This window comes from Gymnoscopelus braueri (assembly GCF_963280865.1).
Source record: "Gymnoscopelus braueri genome assembly, chromosome: 6".
Taxonomy (NCBI): Eukaryota; Metazoa; Chordata; class Actinopteri; order Myctophiformes; family Myctophidae; genus Gymnoscopelus; species Gymnoscopelus braueri.
Window position 1 is genome coordinate 20,261,918 of NC_137607.1, and position 27,728 is coordinate 20,289,645.

General features: G+C 42.4%; 1 protein-coding gene across 2 annotated transcripts in view; it reads left to right on the forward strand.

The window, feature by feature from the left end:
• Nucleotides 1-4,226: 4,226 nt before the first annotated feature.
• naaladl2 (N-acetylated alpha-linked acidic dipeptidase like 2) overlaps nucleotides 4,227-27,728 on the forward strand; it is a 482,128-nt gene continuing 458,626 nt past the window's right edge. For both annotated transcript variants that reach the window (XM_080429707.1, XM_080429708.1), the window contains exon 1: nucleotides 4,227-4,454. The gene's annotated coding sequence lies outside the window, so the exon portion shown is untranslated. The remainder of the gene's footprint in view (nucleotides 4,455-27,728) is intronic.

Below are 27,728 nucleotides of genomic sequence, written 5' to 3' on the forward strand. Positions count from 1 at the left end.
TAATAGGCAGGCCTAGTTATAGATAGCTATTTCCCGCGAAGACATTTGAGGTAGAGTGGAAGAATGTGGGGAACAAAATGTGTTTTTATTTTTGGTCCTATAATATAGGACCAAATATAGAATGCATAGGTTACCCCTTTCAACCGATCTTCAAGCTCACAACGCGACGCGATGCAACATGCTGTGAGCTTGTAGATCAGCTATTTTCACTATTTTAAAAATGTTTTTAAAATAATAATAAATGAAAGGTTTTGGACATTACAAGGTTTCTACCCGACAGCAACAATAATTTGTGGTGAAACAAACGGGTATGAAGTGAAATGATGTATAACCATGAAGTCATGTCTGTCTTCCTATAGCTCTCATTCCAGCTTTTCTTAATGCCTCATTACCACTTGAATCCCGGTATCCATATTCTGGGGGGGAACTTCAGACAAAAACAGCTGATCTACAAGCTCACAACGTGTCATAAAGCTTATATATTGGTTATTTTTTTGATATAGATCAGATTTGGTATAGATAAGAAAAGTGATCCGAGTACGGTGCCAACTCGGGTCCTGTTTACTACAGGCAGTGGTGGAAAAAGTACTATTTTTTTTTACTTAAAGTATCAATGTGGTAGGAATTCAAAATATACTTGAGTAAAAGTAGTAAAAGTGTTGGTATCAAAATGTACTTAAAGTACCAAAAGTAGAAAGTACTCATTATGCAGAATGCCCCATTTCAAGTTTTCAAATGTATGAAATATATAAAAAATATTTGAAAATAGCAGATCTACAAGCTCACAATGCTTCGCGGTGCGACACATTGTGAGCTTGTAGGTCTGCGATTTTCAAATGGGCGAAATGTATAAAGGGCTGAAGTGGTTATTGTATGTTTTGTAATAATAATCCAAATCTACAAAGTAACTGAAGTTGTCAAAAAAAAATTGTGCAGTAAAAGTACAATATTTGCCTCCCGAGATGTAGTGCAGTAGAAGTACTGAAAATTGGAACTACTCTGGTAAAGTAAATAATATCTCAAAACTGTACTTAAGTACAATACTTGAGTAAATGTACTTAGTTACTTTGCACCACTGACTACAGGGTCCACAGGGTTTAGGTGGTTATGTTCCTGCTGTGGAACACAATATAAAGTCGGTGAAAAAGCAGGATGGAGGCTGAGGCCATAATGTTTATGTGCAACTTAATGTTCAACAATCAGATTGCACCTAAACATCTGAGCATTAACAAGTGCATTGTAAACAGCCAGTGAGAGTATAGACCTTTTTACACTGCTAAACATAAACATTTTTAAATGGGTCCAAGTTTATTTCCTGTTGCAGTGTTTTTAAACCATTAAGACCGGGAACACATTTTAACATTTCTTTGGCTATTAAAGAAAATCATGAAAAAAATTTAAACGAACATTTTAACTCAAATCTTTTCTTCTGGGGGATTCTACAAATGTCTTCTAAATCCTAACAGTTTTTCTTTTTTTAAACGTTTGTTTCTATAAATATATCAGTGGTTCTCAAACTTTTTCATGTCAAGGACCCCCAAACTGATATGCATTTGGCCGCGGACCCCCATCTGAAAATATTTTGTCCAGTGACCCCCCAGAAACAAGGATTTGAGCTAAAAATGTAGATATGTATTCAAAGATTTTCACACATTTCCCGATAAAGAAAATGGCAGATCTACAAGCTCATAGCCCGCCACTCGGTGCCGAGCTATGAACTTGTAGAGCTATTTTTGAATAGCCAAATAAATAAAAAAATGACACAGATGCGTTCCTGGACTTAATGGGTTAATATCAGTAGCTCATCTAAAGTAAACTTGGACCCAATCTGTCCCCATGTAACACAATTCCATTGAAAAGGTCTATAGTTTGAGAGGAGTATGATGGTACAGTGTGTAAAAATGAAATAACCCAGGTGGCGATAGAAGGAATTATGAATCCCCAGAGAATTCTTAGAGTGGTTGTATTACTTTAATACCTCAACAAACACACAGCAACCTCTTTTAGAGATAAGCTAAGCGATGGAGGGGAATGTGATTTTTTAAAATTCTATGTCTCTTTACATACTGTAGTATGGGTTTGCAGGATAACAATGCTGAATGTATTGCTTTATTTTATGTGTAGAATTACAATTTTACGGATGAAAACCTATGTAAAAAATATCACCTTTTCAGAAATTATATAATACATATGTACTGTATCTTGTGATTTAGTGTTTTACTGTGTTTTTGTTTTAAATCATGTGATATGAATAACTCTGGGAGTTGCTCATGGGCGTAAGGGACGTTCAAACTTTCAAACTTCAAACAACTTTGTTAATCCCCACTAGGGGCAATTAGTTTGTAGCAGCTTGTATCGCAGACAAAAGTTAGGCTGATTTTGCATATAATAACCATCCATTTATCATTTAAATTCAAGTAAAAACCCCAATTATGTCATGCTGCCATTGTTAACATTCCTGACTGAAACCAAACAGTGATTTGGAAGCGTAAATATTAGCTCTTGCTCAGCAGTAGCTAGCAGCCATTGGATTGAATCAGTACTGAAACAATGAAGCTAACTAGTTTCTGGGAAGTGCATATGTTGTTCTTTTTACTATTCATTGTCAGAAGTACATGTAGGGTTAATTGGACGTCAATGCACTCTTTACCTGTTCTAACTACTCTAGAGTGAACGATGCCCATGGGCATAACACCAGAGGGAGCGCCTCTTGACCTAGTTCCCAACAACATAATAGACATAATAATGTGGCCTAATATGATGCCACTGAATGCACTTCTTGCGGGCAGCCGTAGCTTCGTGGGTAGAGAGGATGCGCGCGCGTGTGTGCTGTGTGTGTGTGTGGTCGATGAGCATATGTAACGGAGAAGTGTGTGTATCTGCCAGTGGCTATGGCAGGTGAGACCCTGGCCAATGTGAATTGATTGATTGAATACTTAACAGTTTGCAAATAGTACAGTGGTACGATTATACAATGGTGCTAAAAAAAAGGGCTCGTTTCCAATTGTGGTCCTGTGTATTCAATTAATCGAGACATTTAAAGACGTACAGTACAATAATATAACAAGACATCACCACTAGTAGCAATAAAAACGTATATTTACAGTAAACAGGGGGGCAGGGTGGGTGGGTCATTTCTGGTGTTAAGTTTATACTTATAGGGACTAATTACAAATTGCAGACAGGTGCTCTTTCATGGCGGTTAGAAGGAGGGTAAGGAGTCACACTTTTTGATGTCTGTTGGCAATACACATGTTGGTGGCATAGCAGTAAAACTTGTTTGTGCCGAATCTGGGTTGAACAAGATCAGTGGAGCTGGCGTTGTGCCTTTGTGTGTGTCTTTTACGTTATTGATGTAGTTATGACAGGTACTGTACATCAGTGGTTCTCAAAGTGGGGTCCGGGGACCCCCAGGGGTCCTTGAGGGAGTTCCAGGGGGTCCCCAGCGAAATGATAGATAGATGGGAACCAAATGGACCCTCTTGGGTCTGTATCTCTGAGAGTGTACAAATGGACCCTGACAGGTCCATTTGGTTCCATTTGTACACTCACTGACTTAAATTAACATTGATTTTACAATATAAATTGGGGTCCCGGAGATAGAAATGCCATTCAACGGCCGTCCGTAGCCCTAATGCATGTCAAACTGGGGGTTCTTGAAATTAAAATGGTTGAAAATCACTGCTAGAGCCGTAAAAATCTTCTCTTATGGGGGGTCCCTGCATATCTTTTCAAATGGGGGTCCGCAGGCTAATAAGTGTCAATTCGGGGGTCCTTGACATGAAAAGGTTGCTGTACATGGGTGTCTCTGTAGCATTGCGGTACAGTCATAAGGAGTACACACACACACACACGCACACGCACACGCACACGCACACGCACACACACACACCCCCGTACGTACAGAGGGGACAAAGGCCTATACATGCATTGCACACACACAAACAGGCTTGCACTGTAGAACAGGTTAGATGAGTGCATGCAGGTGAGAAAGGAGGAAGGGCTATGCTAATGTGACAGTACACAAGGAAGGATTCAAGGACACATGTAGTTTAAGGGGCAGGCACACAGTTATAGCAGTTCATGCATAAATAACTAGAGCGGCTGGGAAAGTAACCATGGAGGCAGGCAGTTAAACAGGTGAAGAGGCAGAGACACACACACAGCCAGTTAGCAACACGAGTATGGCAAACAGCCAAGGTAGTTGACACAAGTAAGCAAGGTACTCAGGCTTTGCAGCAGGTAGGCAGTTAGTCAGGTAAACAAGCAGGCAGGTGTCCTGTGCTCTCTCCAGTAACACAGCTAGTCTGGGGAGAGGAGTCGACGGCAGCAACAGAATACAGGGGGAGCCATTTAACCGGGTATTTATTCCCTTCCAATTGAGTAGAGGAGGCTAGAAAGGAAGCACCTGAATGGGAGACGCGAGAGGCACCTAGCCAGCGAAACCTCACAAGGTAACTGTTTTGACATTTCCCAAGTCATTGTACTGCGGTTTCTCCACTGTGTGTGTGTGTGTGTGTGTGTGTGTGTGTGTGTGTGTGTGCTTGTGCGAGCAGTGCACGGTGTATAATGCATGCACTCTGCGTTCCCGAATTGAGGGGTTTAGTAAGTGGTTCTCAAACTTTTTCGTGCAAGGACCCCCAAATTGATATGTATTTGGCCGCGGACCCCCACCTGAAAAATATATTGTGCCAGGGACCCCCCAGAAGCAAAGATTTTAGTTCAAAAATGTTTGCCTTAAAAAAAAAAGATTTAAAGATTTGCACACATTTTCGAGATTAGCAGATCTACAAGCTCATAGTGCGGGCACTCAGTGCCACGCTATGAGCTTGCAGATCTGCTATTTTTGAATAGCCAAAGTATAAAAAATATGGATAGTGTGGTTAAAATGATTGTGACACTTTATTAACTGATTTTGCTGGGAACCCCCTGGTACCCCCCCAAGGACCCCACTTTGAGAACCAATGGTTCAGTTTGTTGTCTTGCAGTGAGCTTGATAGCCCACACTAGGGCTCTGTTACCACGTTGCTGTGTTGCTGCGTGCGTTCTGTGTGTGTCTTGCTGTTTTGTCACCGCCTCTTCCTCCAGAGAACACCTCCTCAATGCTTAATGACATTCACTAACAGAAGCAGTGACGAGGGGGAGGGAAGGGGAGGGGAGGGGTGGAGGAGAGATGGGAGAGGGTGAGAAGAATCGAGGGTAGAGAGGGAGCAAGAGAGAAGTGGGAGAAAGTTTGTCAGAGGGAGGGAGTTATAAGAGGGAAAGTGTGAGCACAATACTGCCTACATTGTGTGGGTGTGTCTTGCGTTTTCTTAATCACTGGGTGTCAGGGAAAACACACACACACACACACACACACACACACACACACACACACACACACACACACACACACACACACAAAGCTGCCTGTATTATTGTAACCGGTGTTGTAGCTGCAGGCATCAGCAGAGCCATGATACTGTACAAATCTACAGTTACAGTCAGTGTGTGTGGGTGTATGCAAACAATGTTGATCTGCTGCTGAGATCACTATGGAAATGATGACCATGATAAGTACCTAACAATTATGTTAAATTGTTACCTATAGAGCTTACAGTAGGCGTATTTGTATAGCACAATAGGGCAATCAGGCAATGCAAGCTTATTTGATTATTTAAATCTGCACATATGTTTTATTGTATTCACAAGAGTTACATAGTATAGCCTTAAATCTATACGCTTACATGGCATGGTCAGTAGTGGTGTTGATCACAGTAGGGTTATCAGCAGGTCCCATATTGCCCACGCTGCAAATTTACGTTAATACAGGGAAGAGGAGCTGCCTTCTTTCTTTCTCTCAAAAAGTATGTTAGTTTTTTAAAGTTAGTGAAACCTGACACTCAAGGAGCAAAACCTCAGCCCAAATCTGCACAATTATAAGCACATTCTCAGCCTTAAGGTCCTTACACACCGGCGAATGTGGCGAATATACGCAAAATTCGGACTCGTTCCGAATAATTAAAAGACGCTTTTTCGCTTCGCTTTTCCGCTTTTTCGCGCCATGTACGCTTGCATTGACTTTATAAGGTTTTAAAAAAATGCGTATTATTCGCACGAAAAAATCGCCCCGGTGTGTAAGGACCTTTACAATTGCAAAACACTACACACAGTGCAACGACTTGATGCCACTTCTTTGCTATTTCAAATCACTGCCATTCAAAATACCACACCTAAGAACCAATTGATCAAATGCGATGCAAGAGTGTAGACTAGCCAACACCCTCCTTTCTAGCATCAGAGTCTTGAGCTCTGCGGTGCGCCTCTTTCCCTTCCTAGCTGTACCTTGGGTTGGCTCTCAGTGTCAGTTTGTTTGCCACCTGACACAGTGCCTAGCAAGCCTTATCCTTCTCACTCTGACCTAGAGCCCTGCACGGGCCGAAAATATGGGCACAGCCCTGGCCCATGGAATCCAGCCCTGCCCCTGGCCCTATAGGTGCTGCAATTTTACAGCTCGAACCCGGCCCGAAGCCAGACACCTTTTCATTTATTTGTTATTATTAATTATTTTTTAGCGTGCGCTTTCACTGGTGTGTGCAGCAGCTGCACTCTCAGCTGTGCTGTCGCGCTCTGATAAAAACAAACCCACATCACACTAAAAAGTACTTTTTACTACTACTACTACTACTAGTACTAGTTTTATCAAATGTTACTAAAATATTAGGTAGCTATTAACACATTGATTGCCAAGATATTAAACATAGTTTTCTATCCCCGTGCCGGCGTATAATTACCTCAATCCGATGATATTTGAAACGCAGTGGAACCGACATTGTGTAAAACTTAGTTACAGCTGTTTTTCTGAAAATCCCATCATTGGGGCGGGTGGAAGTGACGTTTTTTGGAATGATGTCACATCCACATTTTTCTTCTGAGACGATCGATCATTCCAAAGCTGTGTTAGGTCGCCCCTTGTGGAATTTTCCCCAAAAAAGGAAAGAACACATACTCAATCTAGGCAATAAAGTGATGGATTTAACACATTGCCAGAGTTTATTCATAATGTACTCACCCCTGTGCCAGCAATTTGCGTGTTTTTTATTTTTTTTGTTTTGTAATTTTTCATTCAAATACATTCTCTGATTGTGTTGTCAAGCACCTACGATTGTTCCACCAGTAGAGAGCAGCACATCCAAACAAATTCAAAGGATGTGACGTTTTCGACAATTCCCGGCCCGCTGATCGGCCTGAAAACGATGTGATACACTACGACGATGACTGTTAGTCACCCGGACCAAAGAAAATAGAAGTTGAGCTGTCCGTTCGTTTGTTATACCGTGTGAAAAAACGTGTTTTTCCTTATTCTGGCCGAAAATCACCGGAGAAAAACAACGTGACCCGGAAATGAATTTTTTTTTTTACATCCGGCTCCGGGTGAGTGTGACGTAAGTGGAAAACGAAAGTGTTGATGAGAAATAAACACAGCCGTGCGATCACAGATTAAACAATGAAAATTCAAAACAACGCATCAATGCGTTCTTTGGAATCCTGGCACTCAAGCGATGGATTTGAAAGAACGCATCGATGCGATCTTGGCACTGTATGTGTTAAAAGAACGCATATATTCGATCTAGGCAATCAATGTGTTAAGGCGCAAGACAACTTTTCCTTTATCTTCTGGCTGTCCATCGTTCAACAACTGTATGTGTGGCTTTTGGTGTGTGGGCTGCTGTGTGTGTTGTGTTGCTGTCACGTGACTACTACTACTATCAGCGTGCAGCAGCTGAAGGCTAGGAGGCTAGCACACATGCTGATTCGGGGGCGATGGGGTCGCCAAAAAATATATAATATGGGGTCGTTCTCAAACAAAAAAGTTTGAGAACCCCTGGTCTAGGGTGACATTCACTGCGCAAAAGGTTTACCTTATTAATATAATGGTGTCTGTGAGCTGGATGGTCAAACACAGAAACGGCCCTAAGCCCTGCCCTTATTAGCGGGCCGGGCCCTGGTCGGGTCCCGACGGGCCTGCAGGGCTCTACTGTGACCTTGTCATTGACTCATGGGAGATGCCCTTAGAGGTCTATATTTCTGATGTGGTCCGTCCATGTGACACTATCATCATTCGTAGCATTCTTGTGTATTTTCCTGCTGTACTGCTTGTGTCCATGTCTAGGCCTCATAAAGACAGCTGCCTCTTGAGGTCATCTCCCATGTCAGATTTCCCCACACTCCAGCTTTAGCTGTACAGACTAAACGCTTAATTGTAAACTTGCCAGTCAGGTGTAATACCTATTTTAAAAAATTTGGTTAGTGTACGTGTCCCTTCAATAAAACTGGAAGAATGAATGTGTGTGTGCCATACGGTGACACAATTGAGGCTTTATAAATTACTTTTGCATGAATTGTTTAATTTAGCCAAGGATCTAAGGTGTTTTGCTACTTGTGTGTGATTGTGTGAATTGTGTCCAGTGTTGTCTAGAATTGTATTGCTGTAGTGTAACTATGCATTGCTTACAAAATCTAGCTGTCACCATGTTGATGCCTCCCAGGTCTCCAAGCTGCATACATTTCCCCGGGAGGGAGGGAGGGAGAGAGAGAGAGGGAGAGAATGAATTTGGGCTATTCAAAAAGATCTAAAAGCTCATAGCACGGCACTCAGTGCTACACTACAAGCTTGTAGATCTGCATTTTGATTGCTTTTGAAAAATCATGAACATGTGTGCAAATCTTTGAATAAATGTTTTTTAACACATTGGGTGCCAGCATTTTTTCATAACAACTTACGTTGGGTGCCAGCATTCTCCCCATTGACTGCGCTTTGCTGTTTAAAGCTCTAGACTCCACGAGGAGCAAATCCATGTAAAAAAAAACATCCATTCATGTTGCGCGATGACCCTGGCTACAGCCTGGAACGATAACATTTCACTCGCGAGTTACAATGGGGGGGGATCGCGCATCGCGCATGACCGGTTTTCCCCACCGGAAACAGATTCGGAGATATAGGTGTTTTAAAGAAGGAAATAGACAGGAAGTGGATGGCAGCCATGTTTTTGTTTTTCCGGTGATCTATCTGGCCTATCCTTCTCAAGATCACAATGGGTACTCCCAGAGCTGCTCTAGCCCCGCCCGTGTGGAGAAAAACGAAAAAAACAAAAAGACATATTTCACGGTCTGGACCGTGTTCGGCACCGGACCGCTACTCTGCGCAAACACGGTTCAGACCGTGTTTGGCACCCGATGTGTTAAAGCAATTTTTTAAAAACTAAAATCTTTGCTTCTGGGGATTCTACAAATGCTTTAATATCGGTGGTTTTCAAACTTTTTCTTGTCAAGGACCACCCAAAATGTATTTAGCCACGGACTCCCATGTCAAAATATTTTGTTCCAGGGACCCCCATGCAGAAGCAAAGATTTGAGTAAAAAAATTCTATATGTATATATGTTACAGTATGATTGGAGAACCAGTACGATTGAAGAAAGCGCACTCGTTTTTACCACCCACCCAGCACTAGAGGGAGCCACAAGCCAGGCTTGTGCGCAAACATATATGGCCACACACACACACACACACACACACACACACACACACACACACACACACACACACACACACACACACACACACACACACACACACAAGCGCACACACACGCGCACGCGCTCATGCTTTTTTTGGTTTATTGAAAGCAGGACTGTTTAGATACTTTTATTGTGTTCTGGCTTTTGTTTTACTTTCTCCCTGACACACACACACACACACACACACACACACACACACACACACACACACACACACACACACACACACACACACACACACAGTGATCCATGAAAAGAACTATTCTGTCCCTATCGGTTTACAACTCAAACGGCGCTGAGTCGTCTAGTAGAGCATCGGCCGGTCAGCGCGGGCACTCGCGCCTGGAGGCGCGAGGGCGCGCTTCCTCGGCCTCAAGCTCTACTAGACGGCGCGCCTCCGTCATGGACAAGCGTGTGCGTGTGAACGCGTGTTCAGCGTTCCCCTCATAGATATTATGGTTCCCCTAGCGTAGTGTCCTGGTTGCTATGTGGGGGGGAACAACAAAAGACAGGTCTGCGTCGGCGCATCAAAGCCCCGCCTCTCCGCGTTCTCCTTCTCCTCCTCCTCGGAGGAGGAGGAGGAGAAGGAGAGAAGGAGGACGGTTTATTACGCGAGGAGGAGGAGGCTCCTCTTCCTCGCGAGCCTCGCGTAATAAACCCCCTCGCAGCGCCGCGTCCTCCTTCTCCTCCTCGCGAGCCTCGCTAATAAACCCTGTCTCGAAAAGCCCCGCCTCGCCCCGAAGGAGCCCCGTGCCTAAAAACGAGCGCTCTGTCTTCAATCGTACTGGTTCTCCAAACGTACTGTGACATATATATATATTCAAATATGTGCACACATTTTCACGAAAATAGCAGATATACAAGCTCATAGTGCCGCGCTATGAGCTTGTAGATCTGCTATTTTTGAATAGCCAAATATTATAATTTAACGGGTTAAATTGACACGTGGGACTTCACAGTGTAGAACCCCATATGGTCACCTTGTCTAGACTTTTTCTACACACTGTCCAGTTCTTATTCATTCTGAACTGCACGGAGTTCAAGGATCTATGCTACCCGTTATGGTTTGTGAGTGCAGATGTACTTTCTGCCACATCATATTAGCACGTCGAGGATATTTCCTTCTATCCAAGTGTATCAGTTATGGAATCCTTTGCATGCTCAAGTAGTCTGTCTGCTCCCAAGGAGAGGAACGTTGAGGGCCGGGGGTCCACGTGATAAAGAACATGTGCTGCCATCGTTTGGCTGCCTCATTTCACGTGGCAATTGTGTCGTGACTCGTGTGCTGCAGCAAGTGAGCATGCTGATTTTTATCAGCAGATGACAAAATACCTCTATCAGTATTGTGACGATAATATCTAGGCATGTAACGATTCACTCAACTCACGATCTGATTTGATTTATTTTCCAGACAAATTATTGAAAAAAAAGATTATTTTAAATTATTTCTCTTACACAAATCCAGTGTTTTCTTCTTCTTTTTTTTTTTTTTTTACAATACTGTGTTTTCTCTTATCTTTTCAATACAGTAGCAAATTACAGAATTTTTTTTAATCAATTCTCTTAAAAAGATCCTGTATTTTTTACGCGCCCTTTGCTGTTTGCAGTGCGATATGTTTTGTATTAAATCGATTTACGATAAATCGTTACATGCCTAATAATAGCGATAATAATATAATATACATTTTCTACAATTTCTGAAACTATAGAAATAAGGCTTCATTGATTAAAGCTAGGACAAGACGACACTTATGCCATATCATATTACTATATCCAAAATCCTAGACGATTTCTAGTCTCATGTCACAATATCGATATAAAATCAGTGCATTACCCAGCCCTAATTCATTGCATCAGTTCCTGAGCTAAATACCGGTCCAAATCTATCGGTCAGATGTGACTTAATTACATCAATAAACAGAGGAAACTTCTTCTTATAATAATATTTGGGTTTATTCCAGAGAAGAGATCTTACAAGTGTCAGAAAAGCATGGTTCCAGATATATTTCTCTGACGTAACAACAGAGATACAGAGTTTTATACACATAACGTGGGGTTATGCCTTTCGTCATCAAGTCAGCCGTCAGTTGTGTCTCGACTTGCTCCGTTTCCTGGGCAACCAGGGTTGTGGTGACATGTATGCACAACGTTTATAACAACAAATCCGTGTGGCAATGAGGTTAACCTGCTATCTAATATTGTTGACATACCAGAACGAGCCCATCAGACCAAAACAACGTTGCAGGCTGCCTGAGAGGCCCAAGAAGTTCAACCAAATTGCCATGCAAGAGGCAGGCTGGCTAGCAAATATGAACAGGGGGGGGGGGGGGGGTTGTGTGTGTGTGTGTGTGTGTGTGTGTGTGTGTGTTTTCACCTCCTAATCTTGAGTGCCAGGTTGCCTTGTTGCTATTTGCACCTGACCAGTCTGACCCTCATAGTTACACCAATCATACCCAGTGAAAGTTGAAATACAGGCAGCTGAAGGGGACACCTTCACAATTTTTTTATTAGAGTTATTTATTTCTCTCCACCAGTTACCTGTTAAATGGGTATTACACTTTCTATGTTGTCGCTGCAGTGAATCAATATCGTTCCGATAGCATTGTTATTAATCACTGAATGGAGTGCTGTTTGCTGCTGGCTGGCTGACTTGCATTCAATATAAAATGCTAATAGGGCTAAAGAAAAAAATAGACACTTAACTCAAATGGTGTGGAAAAATAAAAAGGCTTATACTTAGTCTGATTAGAAAATATATTGAATGTTTACCCGTATTATTGGATCTTATAAAACTGTGAAAGATAGTCATTGTTTAATTTCTCTCTCTCTCACGCGCGCGCTCGCTCTCTCGCTCTCTCATATACAACATGACCTTCCTTACCTGGGAGCTCATGCAGTATCACCTGTCTTGTGCTGGCCTTGTCCTCTGAAATACAATCTCGCGTGTCTCTCAAACAACAAAAGGAACAGACGAAAGGAGGAGTGGAGGGCAAGAGGAGAGGGGTTGCAAGCCCTGTATCTCAGACGGTCCAGAACATTCTTTGTTATCAGCCTCTCTGTGTGAGAGAAAAGCTTCCCACCTTCTTTATTATCATCGGGCATTGATAAGGGCAGCCCTGACTACTCATCCCTGCACAAAGGCAAACTGATATCTTAAGGCCCTGCTTGTGGATATGTGTGTCCTGTCCATGTCTTTTTCTTCTTGGCATTTACCTGAGAGATAATTATTAAAACAGTATAAACTAGAAAATGTGCTCCTCGGAGCACAAGTCTCCGCCAGCAGACCCGTGCTATTTTAATAGCACGGGTCGTCTTGGTAGAACGGGTCGTCTTGGTAGAATGCGCGTGGTTTTTGGTGTTCTGCAGGGGCGACTGAATATGTAGTGTCTGCATCTAAAAAAAATTCTTCTTGAAGCAATGTGTCATATGGGAGTCGTCGTAATTGACTGGTTTGTTCAAATGCTTGTCTGTCTTCTTCATCTTCATTGTCTTGAACAGTTTCAGCAGTTGATTGGTGTGTTTGATCTATGTCAGTTTTCTCTAGTGCTACATAATGTATTTGATCAAGGTGGCCAATTGTTACAGTATTAAGACTTCGGCCTTGTTGTGGGATCAATTCAACTCTATAGTCCTCTTCTGTGTTACTGTTGTAGATGAGTATGCTTTCTTAGCTTTGGCCTTCTGCGCCTTTGCTTGACCAATGTTAGGTGTTCTCAGAGGGACACACACACGCACGGACAGGTGATTTGTACTGGAAGGTACTGTTCCAATCAAGACTGATTGATCCTGTCTTACCTCACTTCAAAAACATAAATGGCTTTTTGAAGTGACACACCTATTTATAGGATTTTATTTCGTCATGCGTCTCTCTAGCCAATCAAAGGCATTGGTGTCAACATATTGACACGTGTCACGTGGAGCTTGACCAATGTTAGCTTGGCTAGGAGGGAGGTGAACACACAGCGGGACGAAGCGAAAACATACTCTCCGCCTCCGGCGGAGACAATAATGGTGACTTCAAGATCTAAGGGCAGCTGAGTACTGCATGTGCCCAGACCAGTGGTGTAAAGTACATTTACTCAAGTACTGTACTTAAGTACAATTTTGAGGTACTTTTACTTTACTGGAGTATTTACAGTTGTCAGTACTTTTACTCAGGCAAATATTGTACTTTTACTCCACTACAATTATTTGAAAACTTTAGTTACTAGTTAGTTTGCAGATTTTATTATAAAACATACATTAACCACTTTAGCCCTATTTTATACATAGGCTATTTGGAAAATAACCGATCTACAAGCTCACAACGCGTCGCATCACGTTGTGAGCTTGTAGATCTGCTATTTTCAAACCTTTTAGTACTTTTACTTTTGGTACTTTAATTACATTTTGATACCAATACTTTTGTACTTTTACTCAAGTAAATTTTACATTCCGGACTTTTACTTGGTTGCCTTCACACTGACGGTGTGAAGGCAACCATGCAAAGCGCCAACCTGCTGGTCGCCAGGAGCCTGTTAGGGGTTTAGTGTCTTGCTCAAGGACACTGACACAAAGCCAAAAGGCAGCTGCATGGGGATAGAAAAAGCCACTGTACTTCCTGAGCCACTTCTACCGGTTTGCAATAAGGATGAGGACCGTTGTGGAGAAATGGGTAGTCCTCATTCCATTTCCAGAACAAAGTGTTTATTAAGTGGTCTAACCATTTAGTCTATCGTACTTCTCTCTAACCTCTGACCGCATTACCACACGCTTTACGGGTACGCTGCAAGGACAAAAATGTCATCTATTGTGTTGAGGGTTTGTTTACTTGGCCAGGTTACTTTTAGTGCGATTCATTCCATGAGTGCAATTTTACACATTCAAGTACAGTATGGACTGCAGTGGAAACAAGCCGTAGGCTTTTTGTGTTTATCCACGTATCCATGTTTTAAAGTGTTATTTTTTTTAATAAATTGTCAATAAATGATCCGACCAAAGTAGCAATGAGATTTAGAGTTATGGAAGTTCTGGCTTGGTTTCAGGGTCACAAGCATAGGCCGTAAAAAAAATATGGACAACGTTACACCATTGGTTTCTATAGACCGTAATTAAAGCCTAATTTTTCAGCGATTTCAAATCCGCCATCTTTCTATATCCGGTCCGAAATGCAACCGGAAATTAATGCTATTGGCTGCAACCGCAGCGAGGGCGGGTCTTCACTCGGTAGAACCAATAGAAACTCTAGAAACATACCCGACTTTATCATACATTTAAAAATTAATGGGACCATAATTTACTAAACACATATCATGATGATTTAAAAAAGACTGCAAACTAGCGATTGAAAACAAAGTGTTTATGAAAAGGTAATACAATCAAGTTCCCCCAAAACCTCATTGACTTCTATGGAGATTATAATGTATTGCAAACGGTAGAAGGTAAAATAGCGACATCTGCCGGGCCATTAATAGGAACAGCAGGCTGAACGAGAACCCGGAAGTGAGCTTCAATTCCAGCGAAGGGTTGCCCCTTGGTCACAAGGCATACTCATACTGGGAGACATTTTCAGCTGTCTAAGTACAATTTGAAATAATACGGTTTCTGGAGGACATTGTGATTGTGTCATTTGAAAGTGTCATACAACGTTCCTTTTCTGTGTATTTTTATTTTTCTATAAAGTATACCACATGCCATATTGTTGTTCTGTCTAAATACACTTTGATTAGAGCGCTATAATTACTTACTTAAAAGGGATAGTCCACCCCCAAAATGACTTTTTTCCTATCGATTAGTAGTCACCCCATGGAGACTTGAATACATGGATATTTTTTAGTTTTTGTCGCATTCCTAAGCCAATAATTTGATGACCGGCAGCGGTTCCGGTAGGAGACACAAAGAGTCTCCTTTGTGTCTCCTACCGGAACCGCTGCCTACCTGTCTGCCGGTCATCAAATTATTGGCTTAGGAATGTGACAAAAACAAAAAGAAATCCATGTATTCAAGTCTCCATGGGGTGACTAATCGATAGAAACAATTTTTTTTGGGGTGAACTATCCCTTTAAATCACTTAAATTAGAGAGCTATAATTACTGGGCTAGCAGGGATTCTGAACCATACCAACATGTCTGACATTTTGCTACATTAATAATTTGTATTTGTCAGGTGCCACCGCTGTGCTACACTTTCATAGCTTGTCAATCCCACTTAAGGAGGTAATTTTAGCTGTACTGAAAGAGCAGCTTTTTTATTTTTCGAGTGTGACCAATGTGTGAGGAAAACCTAATCAACTAAAAGTTGAAAAGAAATCTAAGAATTTCTTAACCCATTAAGACCTGAAGCCGATTCTACAAATGTCTTCTAAATCCCAACGGTATTCTGAAAAACGTATGTTTCTATATCAGTGGTGCTCAAACCTTTTCATGTCAAGGACCCCCAACATTATATGTATTTGTCCGCTGAGACCCATCTCAAAATATTTTGTTCCAGGGACCCCCAGAAGCAAAGATTTGAAAAATGTTCGCTTCAAAACAATATATATATTCAAAGATTTGCACACATTTTCACGATAAAAAAAAAAGCAGATCTACAAGCTCGTAGCGCGGCACTCGGTGCCGCGCTATGAGCTTGTATATTTGCTATTTTTGAATAGCCAAAGTGTTAAATAATGCTTTTTAGCTCAAATCGAAAAGTGACACAGATGCGTTCCGGGTCTTAATGGGTTAATATGAGTTGACAGAATCCAATCTGCTGCTGTGACAATTCCTCGTCTTTTTGTGAAGGTAACATGCCAGTCACCACTTAGCAAAGCATGAGGGCACGGGATTGTTCCGCTTAATTGGGTCTCCCTCTCCTCCTGTCTGTGTCTCTGACATGGATGTGTGGTTCTAACTGCAGCTCAGTGATGTTTACTATGGGAGGTTAAAGGGGTCAGTACCTCGGAGGATTGGATAAACTCAGAACATATGCAGATGGGCTTCTCATAATGTTCATTCTCCTCATGCACCTTACATGGTAATATCTCTCACTCGCTCTCTGACTCCCTCTGGACATCTCTCGACCCTCTGACCCCCCCCTATACATCCCTCTCATCTTTCTTCACCTCGTCGCTTCTCCCATCTCTTTTTACCCTCTGTGTCTGCCTTTTAATCCGTTAAGATCGGGAACGCATCATTTTAGATTTCTTTGGGCTATTTAGATTTCTTTGAGCTACAAGCTCATAGCCCTGGCACTCGGTGTCGCGCTATGAGCTTGGAGATCAGCTATTTTTTTTTAATCTTGAACATTTGTGCAAATCTTTGAATATATATATATATTTGTTTTTAACTAAATGTTTAACTCAAAATGTTGCTTTTGGGGGGTCCCTGGAACAACATATTTTGCTGGGGATCGGCTTCCAAAATCATATTATTTTGACATTTGACAGTTACAAACGTTTGCTTTAAAAAATATATAATGATTTGCAAAAAATAGCAGATCTACAAGATCATAGCGCGACACTCTGTCCTGCGCTATGAGCTTGTAGATCTGCTATTTTTGAATAGCCCAATAAATCTTAAAATGACACAGATTCGTGCGTTCCCGGTCTCAATGCATTAAACAAGGATCTCTCTCTCTCTTTTGGAGCCTATACTTGATGTGCTCTCCCTCCGTCCCCCCCCCCTCCACCCCCCCCCCCTAATTTGCTTGCCCCTCAACATGTGGGGCTGTGGGGGGTCAGATGAGAGGGAGAGGGAGGCAAATGAGCTCCTGGAATACCGACTTCCTCAGTAAATGCACTTCACTTGACCTTTAGTTAGCGGACAAATTGAGCTGAGGCCCAGAACACTCTTCACCCATTTGAGTGAGTGCTGCCGGGCACACAGGCACATAGCTGTTTACGTGCACACACGTGCACATAATGGAGCTGCATAACCCATTAAGACCGGGAACGCACCTGGAACGTAATTTTTTAGATTTCTTTAGCTATTCAAAAACAGATCTACAAGCTCATGCTATGAGCATGTCGATCTGCTATTTTTGAAAATTCTTGAAAATGTGTGCACATCTTTTAATGCATATACATTTTTAACTCAAATCTTTGCTTCTGGGGGGGTCCCTGGAACAAAATATTTTCAGATGGGGGTCCGCGGCCAAATACTTTTTTTATTTTGGGAGGTCCTTAACATGAAGTGTTTTCCAAAAACTGTAAGGTAGAAGATATTTGTAGAATCCCCAGAAGCAAAGATTTGAGTTACAAATTTGTTTAGAAAAGATATATATAGGCCTACAGTGTATATTTTAAAGATTTGCACGAATGTTCACAATTTTTGAAAAATAGCAGATCTACAAGTGCCGCTCTATGAGCTTGTATATCTGCTATTGTTTAATAGCAAAATAAATCTTTAAAATGACACAGATGCGTTCCCGGTCTAAATGAGATAATGGGGTTGGGGGGCTTGTTTTGACTAGGCGTGTGTGTGTGTGTGTGTGTTCATAAGCATGTATGCGTCAGTACTAGTGTCTGGCAGATGCGCAGCGAAAGAGAAGAATGAGTGTTTCATTTCATTATCTTGGAGCGACTTGTGGACTTTGCAGTCAGCTTATTGTGACCTTTACCGAGAGAGAGAGAGAGAGAGAAATGGAGGGAGTGTTTGTGGCTCTGTGTACAGTATGGGAAATTGAGTGTGTTTTTGCAGGTTTATGTATGAATGCATGTTTATTATTGCCATTATTCACCTGCAAACTAGATTAGCGTTCAAACTGAACTTGTTCAAAGGATGTGAAGACGAATTGGACTGTAGGGATGATGCTTGTTAATGTGCGGGGGTAGTATACTGTATAGGACAGTGATGCTCAACCTGTGGACCACGTCCCACTATGGGGGGCCGTGAGGATATTGCAAATGGGCCCCCAAAATAATTGGCAAAACACTTAAGTTTTTATTGATGCATTGGGTATGTCCACTGGTTGCAGAGAAAGGCAGTGAGTGCTTTGGGGTGCATGTCTCACTGTGATGGATGGGATGCTCAAACACATTCATATACATATGAACACAGCCATTTTTATACATAAAAAAAAGCTATTTCCGCAATTTTTACCTTTATATAAAATTCATAATTATGTCTGTAATTTCTTTGTATATGTCAGTTATTTGTCACATCTGTCCTGTGCATTTTTTGCATCAAATCAAAACACTCGTTCACTCGTCTGTTCACTCTTCTGCCATTCTTGGCATTCTTGGCTCCTCCTCCCCCATTCAACTAAACCCATCATCACTTGTTTCATTAGGGCTCTCGGGTGGCACAGTGGTAAAGTCCCTGCCCACCACCATGGGATGTCGTGGGTTCGAATCCACCGTGGTGCATCTGACTTTGTCAGGCGTCTACGCGAGAAAAAGAGGGGGTAACAAATATTTGGCTACTACTAACTGTATTGGGGAAAAAAGAAAAGGGAAAAAAAGACAGCTGCTGTACTACTTTTTTCTTTCTTTCTCAGTTCCGGGAGAAAGTGGAGTTGTGTGTCGGACGTGTCTGTATATGTTGTCACCTGCTTATATCTGGTATGCTTATTTTATAAAGTTTTCTCTCAAAGTTGGCTTTGACAAAAACATTTTTAAGGAGAAATGTACAATTTAGGAACTGTAACTCCCCTATCTACCAGGGCCATGTAGTGCTTGCCACTCTACGGTGCGATTTAGTGGTGTGACAACCCATAATAGTCACAGACGGAGTCACTGAGTGCCTTGGGCTTGATCCTAGGTGTCGCATCGTCGCGGCGAGGCGACAGGAAATGCTATGTGACAGAGTGTGAATTGAGTCCCGGTGCTTCATGCTAGGGTCTGTCTGAACGCGTTGCCACTTTACAGGCTGCTGCAGATGTTCTACCAGGCTGTTAGTACTAGCCAGTGGTGGAAAAAGTACTCAAATATTTTACTAAGTAATACTGCAATTTTGTAATACTCTGTTACAAGTAAACGTTTGGAATTCAAAATGTACTTGAGTAAAAGTACGAAAGTATTGGCATCAAAATATACTTAAAGTACCAAAAGCAAAAGTACTGAAATGTTTGAAAATAGCAGATCTACAAGCTCACAACACGTCGCATCGCGACGCGTTGTGAGCTTGTAGATCGGCTATTTTCAAATAGCCTATGTATAAAATACGGCTAAAGTGGTTAATGTATGTTTTATAATATAATAATTGATATTTGCAAAGTAACGAGTAACTAAAGTTTTCAAATAATTGTAGTGGAGTAGAAGTAAAAGTACAGAACATTGGAAATACTCCAGTAAAGTAAAAAATCCTCAAAATTGTACTTAAGTACATGTACTTAGTTACACCACTGGTAGTAGCCAGTGCTTTGTTGTCTCCGCCAGGCCGAAAGGCATGGCCGAGACTATGTTTTAGACCCTGTCTGTCCGTCCGTCCTTCCGTTTGTGATCAGCTTGATGGCAGCCAAACTGTGCACACACACTCCATGGATGCCAGAGCTGAACATCTGCCCCAAATGTTTCACATGGGCCTGTTATAGTGCCACCAGGAGGCCGATTTATGCCCCCCAAAAAAAATCATATTTCTCATACAACTTTTGTCCAAACATCACGCAAATCGGCACACATTATCTCTATAGTCATGTGATCAAGACGGACCCGTACAATATTTCATATTCCATCCTGATTGGCGCATTCCGAACATTGCTGGCCCACAATAACCTACCTGACCTGGCCGAGGAGCACTTTTTCTAGGTTCAATTCCCAGCTTCCTCCAATGTTACTGCTGAGGTGTCCTTGAGCAAGACACTTATAACCCCCAATTGCTCCCGATGAGCAGGTTAGTGCCGCCTTGCATGGTTTGCTCTACCGTCGGTGTGTAAAGCGATATATAAATGCGCACGCACACACACACACACACACACACACACACACACACACACGCTGGTACTTGACTGTTACATACTGACAAGAAAATATGATACGCAGATGATGAGTGGCGTCGTGCCTGGAGGTCGGAAATGCTTTGGCGATTTAGCATAGCACAGAAACTTGGAAATAAAAGAGGGGAAAAAAAGACAGTAAGTGAATAAGTAAGTGAATGAATAAATAATAGAGTCTGACAGGTAGAACATTGAGATTTCTCTTAAAACGGAGATCCGTTATACTGGAAAGTGGGGTTTTAAAGTGAAGCAATCTCAACTTGTCGGATCTTGAAAGGCCTGCCACAAACAGGAAGTGGATATCAGACGAGCTGACAAACTGTCATTTGACTCTGCTGAGCTACACGTGATGAACAAAGGAGAAAGGCTTCAGGGTGCATTTCTCTTTTTTACTATCCCTAAAAAGATGCTTTTGAATTTCACTATGCTGGTGTGTCTATGAATCCCATAAAATCACCCTGTGCTGAACCCAAATATTTATGAATTTTACTATGCTGGTGTCCATGGATCCTATACGATCACCCTTGCGCTGAACCCACATATGTATTATTTATTATTATTTTCTTTACATTTTCTCTTTACCCTGCAGTATTTCCCCTGTGGTCCTCCTCACCTCACTCATGTGCCACAATCTATTACAATTCTTTCAAAATCAACGTAAAATGGAGACCGCCTCTGGCTCCTTTCATTGAACGTAAACAAAATAGCTTCAGTCAGATGCTTTTCTATATGCTCGCGGCAGTGATAGAACACCAAATGTGTGGAAAGTGGGGTGGGGGAAACTATAGGAAATGTTGTACAGAAGCTACTAGTAAAGTATTTTCTCGTATTAGCTCTCTCCGCCTGTAAATGAATCGCCAACAAATATTCAGTCAAGGTCAGCTGTGTAGGCTGCGGACCGAACCAGTTGTGCCTAAATAAAATAAAGAATAAAACAAACATGCCAATTATCTGTGGTATATTGATTTGATAATTCATAATTCACACTCCGCCCCCTCTTGTGTACTCGACTCTCCCACTATGGCGTGGGTGGTTTAACACCAGCGGCTTCAACCGTCCCATTAACCTCTGAATTATCAGAATTATCTGTCCTGTTTCAGTTCCTTAACTGCTGAGTGGGCAGTTTCATCCCAAAAGGTGCGGTCACCCTATTATCATGGTTATTACTATATGGTGAGATGGTGTGGTTGAGTAGGCTACTGGTAGCACTGCCAGCAGCCAGGCTAAAGAATGTGTGCTGTTAACAAAGTTTGTTCAACAAAACATCTGAGATTGGAGGTGCCACTTCATTGACTACATTGAATTCACACACAGTGGCCATTTTGCTCCTACCCCACCTCCCAACCCCCTCTTACATTAGCCACCAACCGACTTGTGCCCATATATGGGCATATACCGATGAGAATTTTTAATAGTGGAAATAGCCGATCTGCAAGCTCGCTTAACATCAGCTATTTTTTTGTACTTCTTTGCGACAGTGTCATACGGTAAATTAGGGCCCTAGTGGTTAAAGTGTATATAGGTGTCCTCATTGGCTCTCAGCCCAAAAGCCAAGCACATAGACACACTGTATAGCGGTGCTTCAGGTGCTGTTTATTGGAAAGCATGAACTTTCTCTCTCTCTCTCCCCCCCTGCTCTCACTCTTTATTTTTCACAGCCCACTTTTTTGCTCTACTCCCCTCTCCTCTCTCTACCTCTCTATACCGCGGTCTCCTCTCCCGCTGAACAGTTCATGAACTCCTAGGCTAGATTTATTTAGACTGTCAGTGGGCTCAGCAGTACCCGCTCAAACACTGTGTGTGTGTGTGTGTGTGTGTGTGTGTGTGTGTGTGTGTGTGTGTGTGTGTGTGTGTGTGTGTGTGTGTGTGTGTGTGTGTGTGTGTGTGTGTGTGTGTGTGTGTGTGTGTGTGTGTGTGTGTGTGTGTGTGTGTGTGTGTGGTATCACTATACTTGTGAGGACCAAACGTCCCCACAAGTATACTAGAATATGACCATTTTCTTGGTCCTCACCAGAGAAATTGTTATTTTATGGTTGAATTTTTTTTTTAAGAGATATGTTTACAATTAGAAAAAGATTGAGGTTGGGTTAGGTTCAGGATCAGACATTTAGAGGTTAGGTTTAGGGGGTTGGGGTTAGATTTTCCTCTATTTCATACTCAGTTGTGCGGTGATGTCAAACACCGGAAAATAGCCGATCCACAAGCTCACAACGTGTCGCAGCGCGACACGTTGTGAGCTTGTAGATCTGCTATTTTTCGGCTTTAGACTTGCGGCTAAAAATGCCCCAAAAAAATTATAAATCAATCATGAAATCGGCTTCCTAAAATGTTGATGTCCTCACAAGTGTAGTAATACAAACGTGTGTGTACGTACATGATGTGACTGAATGTGTGCGTTTGTGTGTTGCCTTCCTCCGTGTGTACGTGCATCTGTGTAGTCACGCAAACATGTGTGCGGTGTATTTGCATCCCTACGCTTGCACAAGCTTTCCATTATACGTGTATTTTCCTCTAATACTTATCCACAACTTAAGCCCCCGTGGTGTGTGAATGATGCATAGTCGGGTACGGGAGGTCAGGGGTGAAGGATGGGGTTTTTTGAGCTCATGCAGCTCTCCCACCAAGATAGAAACACACACACACAGCCAGTGGATTAAAACATAGATCTAGCAAAGGAAGCCAACTCTGACCTTAACCAGTGAGTCAGTGTTTCCCCTCCTGTTAAACTATACAGAAGGTCTGCAGCATGGCTAACATCATTGTGTGTGTGTGTGTGTGTGTGTGTGTGTGTGTGTGTGTGTGTGTGTGTGTGTGTGTGTGTGTGTGTGTGTGTGTGTGTGTGTGTGTGTGTGTGTGTGTGTGTGTGTGTGTGTGTGTGTGTGTGTGTGTGTGTGTGCTGATTCATCTAGCATACAGCTGCAGAGATGAGGCCTAGGTCGGTGTGAGGATTCACCTAAGGGGTTTTAGGGGATGACTGGATGGGGAGGTGTGGATACACATAATCCTGAGTGTTAATTTAACTCTGAGAGTTAAATATACACATGTTCATGTAACAAAATGACCCAGATGCGACGCGTTGTGAGCTTGTAGATATGCTATTTTCAAGCATTTTAGTACTTTTACTTTTGGTACTTTAAGTACATTTTGATACCAATACTTTTGTACTTTTACTCAAGTACATTTTTAATTCTGGACTTTTACTTGTAACAGAGTACTTCTACATTGCAGTATTGATACTTTTACTTTAGTAAAACATTTGAGTACTTTTTCCACCATTGACACACACACACACACATACACACACACACACACACACACACACACAGGTGCACACCTGAACATAGACAGGCCGACACACAGCAAAAAAACGTGCAGATCCACAGACCCTCACAAACACACCCGCCCACACAGAACAACAAACGGCAACATAGACAGCTGCTGTTTGTTGTTGGCAAATAATTGATAATGGCAAACCGAAAGTTAAGAGGGGAAAAACTGGCATTTTGCGTACCAATTAAATTTTCACGACCTGTCAGCCCGTTCAAACGACCACTTTGCTACTGGTTAGTGGGGATGACACGAGAACAAAGAGACGCGTCCCAAAACTCACCAAACTCAGCTGTCAGCTCCCTACAGACCGAGAGAGAAAAGCCTGATTCATACTTAGTCGCTTGACCGTGCCGCACGTCGAAAAGAGCCAAACCTACAAGCTCATAACACGCTACTTTCGCGCAGTGTTGTGAGCTTGTAGGTCAGACATTGTTTTTTATGCGTGATGCTGTCGTGAGACGGACAGGCTAGAGACAGATAGAGACAGGGAGAGAGGTAGAAGCCACTTATATACAGAGATCCTGCAATAATATGGCATGAGCAAGAGCTGTCATTAACAGCTTTGCTTTTTACACAGAACCAAACAGACAAGTGTGTGTTTGTACATGGCATGCCAGAGTTGCGGAATCAAAGGCGTGATGTTTCGACAACAACAGCATCAGCGTCTAGTGCCACTCTATGCCAGCGATTCCCTGTGGGCGCACACATATTTTTATGATAATATAACATTTATATTAACATTTACATTAAACCTTGAAAAAACTGTTTTCATTGTGATATTGATAAATAGGAAATTAAAGTATAATATGTTAGTTCCATTGTCCCAAGCCAGACACTGTATGTCCGTGCAAAACTTTGCACACACACTCCCTGGAGGACAACGATGAACCTATGCCCCAAATATTCACATTGGCCTGTTATAGTGCCACCAGGAGGCAAATTTCACAGATTTTTTCCTCAAGCAAATCGGTACACATATCTATAGCCATGTGATCAAGGCTTATCTGTCCCATTTTTCATATTCCATCCTGAATGGCTCAGATTGACTTCCAAAGATACTTGGACTGGCCCGTTTTAAACTAAATGCCATAAATCATAGACACAGCGTCCTATTGCCATGAAACTTTGCACGCACTGTCCCACTAGGCCAAGGAATAAATTCCACCCTAGAATTTCAAATCGGCCTCATGGTGGCGCTATAACGGGCCGATTCACTTTTTCACACACAACTCTTGAACTGTATTCATGCAATCATGATTTGTTTCCCCCTGGATTCCTTGGATCATTAAGCAACTCCCCAAATAGCCACGCCCATTTCCACCTCACAATATTTACGCCATTTTGCATTTTCTTTGCAAAACACAGTTGTTGTTGCTACTACTCCTACCGATATTGTCCAAACCTCATCCAAATTGGTAAACCTTATCTCTGTTGTCATCTGATCAAGATGTTCATTTCATTCATTCAAACCTTTATTTATTCTCGAAAGACATTGAGGTTGCCCTCATTTGCAGTGTCGTCGAGATACAGCACAGTACAACATCAATACAACATCAATATTCATATCAATGACAAATTCAGAACAAAAACAAAATTAAAAACAGTTACAGACATTTGTGGGTAGATCTGCAATCAAATATTTAAATTGACCATATGTTATGGGCGAACTGATCTTAAATTTCAGCTGCAGGTCATTCCACGTAGTTGGGGCACTAACGCAAAAGGCTGTTTTCCCCAGTTCAGTCTTTACCCTAGGGACTTTTAGCGTCAGCCAGTCATTTGAGTGTGTCCCATGCACTCCAGGATTCCATTCCATCAAAGAATGTGTGTATGTATGTGATTTTTTGCATTCCATTAAAAAATATTCTTCAAATCGGCCTGTTATAGCACCACCACGAGCCAGATTTTGGTACACAAATTGTCTGCCTCATGGTGGCACTAAAATAGCCCACTTCACCTTTTGGCCAATAACTCTTGAACCACAAGTCGTACAATAAAAATGACTTTTTTTCCCTGGATTCCTTGGATCCTTACTCTCCAACCATTTGTTCCAGATTACATTTTCTGTCATTTTACGTTTTCTTCAAAACACGCTTTTTGCTGCTACTCCTACATACTTTGTTGAAAACTCACACATTATATATCTTGGGTCATGTGATCAAGATGTACGAGGTTGATCTCTCAGATCCCATTCCAAAGTGACTATGACTATGACTTTCAAATTGTACGGGCCCTGATACTGTATGCTCTGAGGAGCACACTTTTCTAGTTTCGGCTATGTGACTCTTCTGCCGGCGCAAAGGCGGTACAAAAATTACCCACCATTACGTCTCTCTGCCTTCATACACGGAACAATGAGGCTAGAATGATGGCCCAAAATTCCTGCCTTGAACAGGCTGTGTAAAAGGGGTTAGAGATTGAAATATGGCAGTAGAGAGGTGTGTGTCTGTCTGTCTGTCTGTCTGTCTGTCTGTCTGTCTGTCTGTCTGTCTGTCTGTGTGTGTGTGTGTGTGTGTGTGTGCGCGCAGTGGGAGGGGGCACAGAGGGTGGGAGATGAAAAGAGGAGAGAAAGACTTTAAGACAAAGTAAAACAGAGGCACATAATAGATGACAAGAGAAAAGGGAGAAGCGACAGTCATATAAATTGTGTGTGTGTGTACTCCTAAAGAGACATCAGAGGAAGGAAACGTCGCTTTGACGATAAAGGGAGACTTGATATCTCACTTAATGGCACTTGGCTCTCAACACATGACACAAACTTGAGGTTTTAATCACCTAAATTGCAAATGGGCATGCACTCTCTTTCACTCTTTCACTGTCTCTCACTTAACCCCCCCCCCCTCCCCCCTTGTCTTATCCCTCTTTCACTCTCTAATGAGGCTCTGCCTCGACAAGTCTAACTGATCGCTTCCTGCCATTACAGGAAATCAAAGAGGAGAAGCACGCACGTTACATCAACATGCTCTTCTTATTCTCTTTAATCCCTCCTCAACATCACATGTATTAACTCTGTGACTCTCTTTGGTGTTGAACTGCATTGTCACTCCAAAACTGTTTTGAGAAAATGGGGACACCTTTTAAACATTTAAACATAAAGTTGCTGTTTTTTTTCCTCTAAAAAAATGTATCCCACAATTTGTGTAACCCTTTTTTTTCACCCAGTGCCAATTGCCTAAGTAATCCTGGGCGTTACTCTCCCTCTGCCAGCCTGGGGAGAGCCCCGAACTGAGCTTCCTTCAATGCATGAGGAGCTAGCAAGCCGCTTCTTATCACCTGACGGGGAGTTTCCCCGGTAGGACGTAGCGCGTGGAAGGAACACGTTATTCCAACCAGTTCCTTTCACCTCCATCAGGCGCACCGGCTGACCAGGGGGAGGCAGTATAGAGACCAGGATTACTGCATGTTTTTTGTGAGGGTACCTACCCTAGGGAACACAGGGAGAACATGCAAACTCCACACAGAGAGGCCCTTTCGCCAACCCCGCCTAGGGTATGGGCACTTATGACGCGGAGGAGAAGACACGCCCCCAGCGCCTACAGCGTCCCCGGCGGGAATCGAACCCAGGTCCTTCTAGCTGTGAGGCGACAGCACTACCGACTGCGCCCCCAATAAAGTTTATTATTGATAGCTTATTATTGAATTGGGGCTGTATTTGGCCTGGGCCAACTTTGAGCCCAGGGTCAAGGATAACCTGGTGCTGATTCAGAAGCACTGTCGAGATTCTGAATTAAGCCAACCTACAAACTGGAGAAAAACCCTTTGAGGCTATTCCGGACCAAAGGGAGGGGAGGAAAATAAAAGACTTATACCATTATAGTTTTCTTTTCATTTTTCCCCCCAAATTTCTCTTCAGGGTTGTTTACTCCTCTAGTGATATCCTCCTTTCTATTTCTGGCCTCTTTATTGACTCCTAGAGCAGCCTTTGTTATCTCCCCACTGTGCTGTCT